This window comes from Mustela lutreola, chromosome 5 (genome assembly GCF_030435805.1).
Source record: "Mustela lutreola isolate mMusLut2 chromosome 5, mMusLut2.pri, whole genome shotgun sequence".
NCBI lineage: Eukaryota > Metazoa > Chordata > Mammalia > Carnivora > Mustelidae > Mustela > Mustela lutreola.
This window is the reverse complement of record NC_081294.1, coordinates 138,391,408-138,397,871: the sequence shown is the minus strand read 5'-3', so window position 1 is coordinate 138,397,871 and position 6,464 is coordinate 138,391,408. Positions and strand designations below refer to the sequence as shown.

At 42.7% G+C, this 6,464-nt stretch overlaps 1 long non-coding RNA gene across 1 annotated transcript; it reads left to right on the top strand.

Moving 5' to 3' along the window:
- Positions 1–3,095: 3,095 nt before the first annotated feature.
- On the top strand, positions 3,096–5,112 carry LOC131832555 (uncharacterized). The gene is made up of 2 exons (XR_009354100.1): positions 3,096–3,177; positions 4,731–5,112. It is a non-coding gene; the product is annotated as an uncharacterized LOC131832555 (long non-coding RNA).
- Positions 5,113–6,464: the final 1,352 nt, after the last annotated feature.

The window sequence follows — 6,464 nt, the reverse complement described above, 5'->3', positions numbered from 1 at the left end:
TTTGGCTGTAACCCGAGGGCCTCCCAAGCTAGAGGACATTACTCAGCACGGTATCCTGGGGAAGGAGGCAAAGCCAGCTCAATTGTTTCCTACATGGAAATGATCATGGGATTTTTGCCGGGGACTCTCCATCATAACACCTCCTACAGGCTTGGGTTTGGAGCTCAGAATTATTTTGATTATTCATCATCATGTCGCCCTTTGTATCTAGACAGCTATTCTTTCGCAAACTTACAACAGCGTAAGCCCAGCTGAATGTTTACTGACGCCTATTGAAGTGACAGAAAAGCTGTATGTCTTTATGCTCTTCACTTTGCTGAGAGGTTAAAGTGACCTTTTAACAGACCCACAATAAAATTGGAGCCTGAAAAGAGTGCAGGGCCCAGGTATAAAACACTCTCCAACCTAGCTGACATAAATACTAATAGGATGGAATAATTTGAGTGGACACAGGAAAAATAAATCAAATTCACTCACACTTAAATATATAAAACTATTGTAGAGACACAGACCATGACTAAAACTGTGATTTATTTCTGACAAAGCCCAGTAAAATTGAAATACCTAAAACCATATCCCAAACCACCTTTAGCAAGCACCCATGTTCAGAAATCTTTTTCTTGCATCCACAATATGTTCTTTCTCTGTTATCTGCTAATGGAGAGGCATAAAGCATACAGGCTGAAAACAAGACTCCCTAGGTTCTCCTTTTGAACTGTTTGAAGAGTGAGCACATAATTTACATAAAAGGTCTTGTGTCATAAATAAGTGATCTTCTCTTAACTACCTGACTTTATAGAATATGCTGCAAATAGAGATCTGGAGTTAGGCAGAAAAGTCTTTAAACTTGAATGTGAAAGGGACATATGCAAACACTGCATGATGAGTTGATTTAGTACCTTGTATGTATAAGCTGACAATTGTGAGAATCTGGGATGCTTCGTGACTATAGCCACTTTTGTTATTATTTTAAGGGATCTACAAAATCAGAGCCATTGTTGAAGAGCGAATGAAAAATACAATAGGACACCCCTTCTGAGCTACGAGAGTTAGGGAACAGCAGAAGAGCGGGAAGAGAAACATTCAGGGCAGTATTGAGGTCACTGGAAACCCTTGAGAAATCAGTCATTACTAAGAATAACCACATCAGGAACGATGGTCCCACTTACAAGGGTAGCCTAGACAATAGGCTTCAGAATTTAAGACCTTGACCTAAGACACAGAGGTCTGTGAAGGGAGCTGCTCTTGGAATATTAACCATATAAATTAGGTTCTGAATTCCTACTGTCTTGTTGCTGCCAACCAGACAGCAGCAATGGGGGCCTGGAGCACCTGGGTGCAAACTTCTATCTGGAGACTTTCTCCATGGCAACCGTATCCACAATTCAAACCAGAGATGGTCCATGAGATGGCCAGGGTACAGCAACTGATCTCAGCATTTTAAGGATGTTTAAAACATTTTTGCCTTGAAAACTCTTCCATGGTTTGAACCTAAAAGAGCATCTGAAGAAAAGGGCAAGAGTGAAACAGACTGTGCAGCAAATTCTAGGTCACGTGAGAGGCTTCTTGAAAGGTCTTAAATTCTAACACAGAGTGTCCGAAAGAACTATGAAAAGGGAAAACTTAAATTTTCTATTTCCATTTTGAAAATGATGAAGATGAAATCGACAAAAGAAGTAGTGTAATATCCCTTAATTTGGGGAGCAAAATCCAAAAAGGTGATTATTTAACAAAGATGATGGAATTGGAGACACTCATCTCCCAAAGCTCATCTACCGTGATTCCTTTCGACTGAAAGCATTTATGAAGCATCTACAACAAATGCTTATCCAGCTTCTTCTTTTTTTTTTTTTTAAAGATTTTATTTATTTTTTTGACAGACAGAGATCACAAGCAGGCAGAGAGGCAGGCAGAGAGAGAGGAAGGGAAGCAGGCTCCCCACTGAGCAGAGAGCCCAATGTGGGGCTAGATCCCACGACCCCGGAACCTGAGCCGAAGGCAGAGGCTTTAACCCACTGAGCCACCCAGGCGCCCGCTTATCCAGCTTCTTACATTACAACTGAAGCAAAGCTACCGAGCATGGCTTTTGTGAGAATCCGTTCCAGCACCAATCTATGGCTGCACGTTTCTCCCTCCTGGCTTTGCATTTGAGGCTCACGTTTGAATTCATGTTTGGTCTTCTTGTCCACAGGACCTTCATGCGTACTCTATGAGCTCTCGGAGGCAGGCACAGAAGTCTTCCCCTGTGCACCTCAGTTCGGCCCTTCTGAGAAGATGCCGATCCAGGTGAAGTGCTCCCAGAGGCTCCCAAAATAAACTGAGCACAGGCCACACGGCCCACACTTTAATTGACCATTCTCAATATACCTGTCAAACTGAGTAAAAATCCATGCCACAGTCCCAAGTGTGAAAGAGCATGCAACAAAGAGACAGCAGATAATATTTCACTATAGCAATATCTCCCTTAAGGGTCATCATAGTTCATGTCTATTCGCTGGTATGTCTTTCTTCCAAATGCAGAACAAAGTAAGGTCGGGAGTGCTCTCACAGTGATTCCTGCACTGCTTGACTAGTTGGAAGAACAGATAGAGTATCAACCCAAATAGCATTACCTGGGCAACTTTGTGAAAGCACAAAAGCCCGAACACTGTCTCTGGAGATCTGGACTCAGGAGGTTTAAGGACCACGCAGGGATACCTGATTTTTTCCCCCCTATTCTCTAACAACACTGAGGCACAGCCAGGGCTGAGGAACACAGGCTGAGAATTCTTAAATCCCATTAGAACTCATCGTCCCTGGTCCCACGCTGCGTGTGGGCGGGCAGCAGAGCCACATAGGCGACACAGCTTTGATGGAGGGCAGTGAAGAAGCAAAGTGAAACACACAAAACATGCAATTTGACCCCAGAGCAGCTGGGGTCCCCTTGGGACTCAGCAGCCGAGTTCCCTGGGTTTTCAGAGGGGTAAAAGGAAGTCAAAGCTGCCATGGATGGAGTTAAAAGAGGCATGGAAATGAAAGGGCCTAGAGGCAGGAAGAGCCTCCTGCCAATTAATTCTGAACGCTCAGCCACTGTGTGTAGTGCCTGTTTTGCTTAGGGAATGCGAAAACGATAGCGGAGTGAGCTTAACGGGTGTGATATGGCGGCTCCAGATCAGCTCCGAGGAAATAAGGATTCTGGTAAGAACCATGAAGGATGCTTCCGGGTCTTCTGGAAGAAGGCCAGGGACTGCTCCTTGGCAGCCACTATGCTGTTTGGGTGGTACCTGCAGGGAGGGGCCACGCCTGTTCTGCATTACACGTACGCTCAGAGACCGTGACCCCATCTTGCAGACAGAACTGAGGTCTAGGCGCATTTGTTCGACAGCATGTGTTGACCTCACGGCATTGTCGACCCAACGGGCCGCTGATGTGGGGTCCCCGGTGGCTGTCACCCGGGGGGACAACGTCCCCATTAAGGCACAGCAGGCACGGTTTACAGTCAACAGGAGTTTCAGGGCCCATGAAAAGGCTTTAGTGTCTTTTAAAGTCCGAAAACAAAAATTCAAAGACGATGTTAATATCTTCGTCTTTCCACCAGCACAGTTGTAAAAATATATATTTTTTAACACTTTTAGAGGAGAAAGGGCTCATAAAGGCACAAGTACCGAGGACCTGCGAAGGTCACATGGCAGACCTGGTTTTCCCTGATGGAGGCGCGCTACAAAATTCACAGGGTCCTACTTCAAAATGAAGAATGGCAAGGGCCCCTTGTGGATTTCAAGGTGGTGACAACGGCCCTTATTGGCTGGCAGAGGGCACCATTGTAGGGTTAGGGAGCTTGTGTTTCATGAGTTAAGACCCATGTCTTCATCTCTGTTTTACCCTGTCTTTCCATGTTTCCAAACCCCTTCCTTGATACAACTCCTTCAACCAGAGGTAGCAAGGACCCAGGCCCAGAGTGCTGAAGAAGATTCCAGCTGCCCTGAGCAGTGGGCTGAGAAAGTACCCTCTCTCTGCATGACCATCATTACTTCAATAGCGACTTTCACGTTCTGGCCTGTCATTGGGCAGAAGATCTTCTTTCCCTGTTCACCCACAAATATCAGGTATAGAGACCTCGAAAAATAAGCACTTAAGTCACCACACCTTATCTTAAACATGTCACTATCACCAGCTAAGGCCTCCCCCTTACTACTGCTTTGAAACATACGATGGTTGCTAGAGGAACCTCCGCTGTGAAGCCTACCTCAACACAAAGTTGGAGTTATTTATTTATGATGCTACATGAATCATCTGCACTTTCCCTGATAAGCCCTGGGTTGTGTGTCTTTCATTTCAGCTGACATTTTGCTGCCATTTACCAGGCTAAGTAACTACTGTGCAATCACTCCGAGCTGATGCATGGTCATTGTTTTGCACAAAATGGATTTTTAAGTCAGCTGAAAGGCTTTGTGAAGAATATAATTTGACAAAGTAAATTTTTGCCTATATAACAGAAATCAGCCAGGGCTGCACCAAATGTATTTTTTAAGATAGCTAAAAGGATTTCTGCACGGAGTTTGACAAAGTATTTTACTTTCGTGCACAAAGCAAAAATTGATTAGTTTTGAACAAAAAGGATTTCTCAAGGCGCTGAAAGGCTTTTTCTCTGGAATTAAATATATTCTTCTGCTTGCGGGATAAGATATTTGAAAGTAGTGTCTTTGAGAAGACAAATAGTTGTCAGTGACTTTTTTTTTTTTTTCTTTCAGGAACAAGTTAAAAGAATCTACTTAAATGACATTTTCAACCACGTGAACCTGGTTTGGCTCCAGATGTCTTACTACTCTCAGAATGATGACCCATTTTTCCAGTGTATGAGGCTTATTGCATGATTTATTCGCTTGTTTAATCTTGCTCTTAAATTGATACAATCACTGAGTAGACATCTCACAGAACACTTCCCCCTTCGGTTTAACTACAGAAGACAAGAAATCCGAACAAGGTGGAAGGCATGAGTTTTAACTGAAATTGTTTAGCTTCGGGGAAATTTTGCTGACGACTGTCCCACTATCCACAGTGCTTCTTTTTGAGGAGAGGAGGGGATATGGAAACATGCAGCTTCTATAAAAACGGATTCAATTTATTCCAAAACCACTGGTCTGCTGTCTTGGAAAATTTCAAAGTTGGGAGATAGGTACTGTGACCTGCTTATCCAATGCGCTGTGAGAGTTTTCTGCATGTGTGTGTGTGTGTGCGTGTGTGTGTGCGTGCTTGTCTGTCTGTGTGTGTGTGTTAATGTAGATATGGCCAAAGCAAAAGTAGGTAGTATGGCTATGAAACCAAAAAATTTTTAGTAGTGACTGTTTCTTACTACAAAGCCTGTATTTTGGAGTAAACAAAGAAATAATAATTTGGAGGGCTATAGCTTGAATCTTTTTGTGTGATTTTATAATTCACTGCCACAAATTTGGAATGTTTTGGGGCACCTGGGTGGCTCAGTCAGTTAAGTGTCTGCCTTCGGCTCAGGTCATGATCTCAGGGTCCTGGGATCGAGCCCCACATCGAGCTCCCAACTCAGGGAGGAGTCTGCTTCTCCTTCTGTGCTCTCCCTCCCTCTCTCAAATAAATAAGTAAAGTCTTTTTCTAAAAAAATTGCAATGTCTTTTTCAGGCTCAATTTGTGGTTTCTGCCTAAGATCATGATGGCACCGAGTCAAATCATCTCTGTTCTTCATTCTTTGCTTATGCCATTCAATTATATTCCAGAGCCAAAACTAGATTTTCTTTATTAAGAATAAATTTCTGGGTGCCTGGGTGGCTCATTGGTTTAAGCCTCTGCCTTCAGCTCAGGTCATGGTCTCAGGGTCCTGGGATCGAGCCCCACATTGGGCTCCCTGCCCAGTGGGGAGCCTGCTTCCCTTCCTCTCTCTCTCTGCCTGCTTCTCTGCCTACTTGTGATTGCTCTCTCTCTCTGTCAAATAAATAAATAAAATCTTAAAATAAAGAAAGAATAGATTGCTAAAGCTTTAGAAATTATGTCTTTTATTATATATTTTATATCTACGAATTAAGGACAGCTTCTTTTTAAGAGTGTTATTATTTAACAAGGCTGGATCCATATTTATGAAACAAGTTTTTGATTTGTTTATACTGACACAGAAGACTATAATATGTAATCTCATTTTTTACCTCTTTTCCTGTACAAAATCAAGGTCATTTAAGGTAAGTAGAATCCTTTTATCTATGATATATTCCTTATCATGTTCTTTTAAAGTTACAATATTCAATGAAAGGAACTGGTAATCAGTGAGTCAACTTCCTTCCGTTGTATTATTCACCAAAACGGAGGACACACATACACACATAGGCTGTCACACGTATTAGGATTATAAGACTACAGCTTGACAATTTCTTTATGGAATATTCTCTGCTTACTATCAAAACAAAACAAGTACTGCAAACCTATAGGATATTGATGACTCACCTATCTTTACAAAACACAAC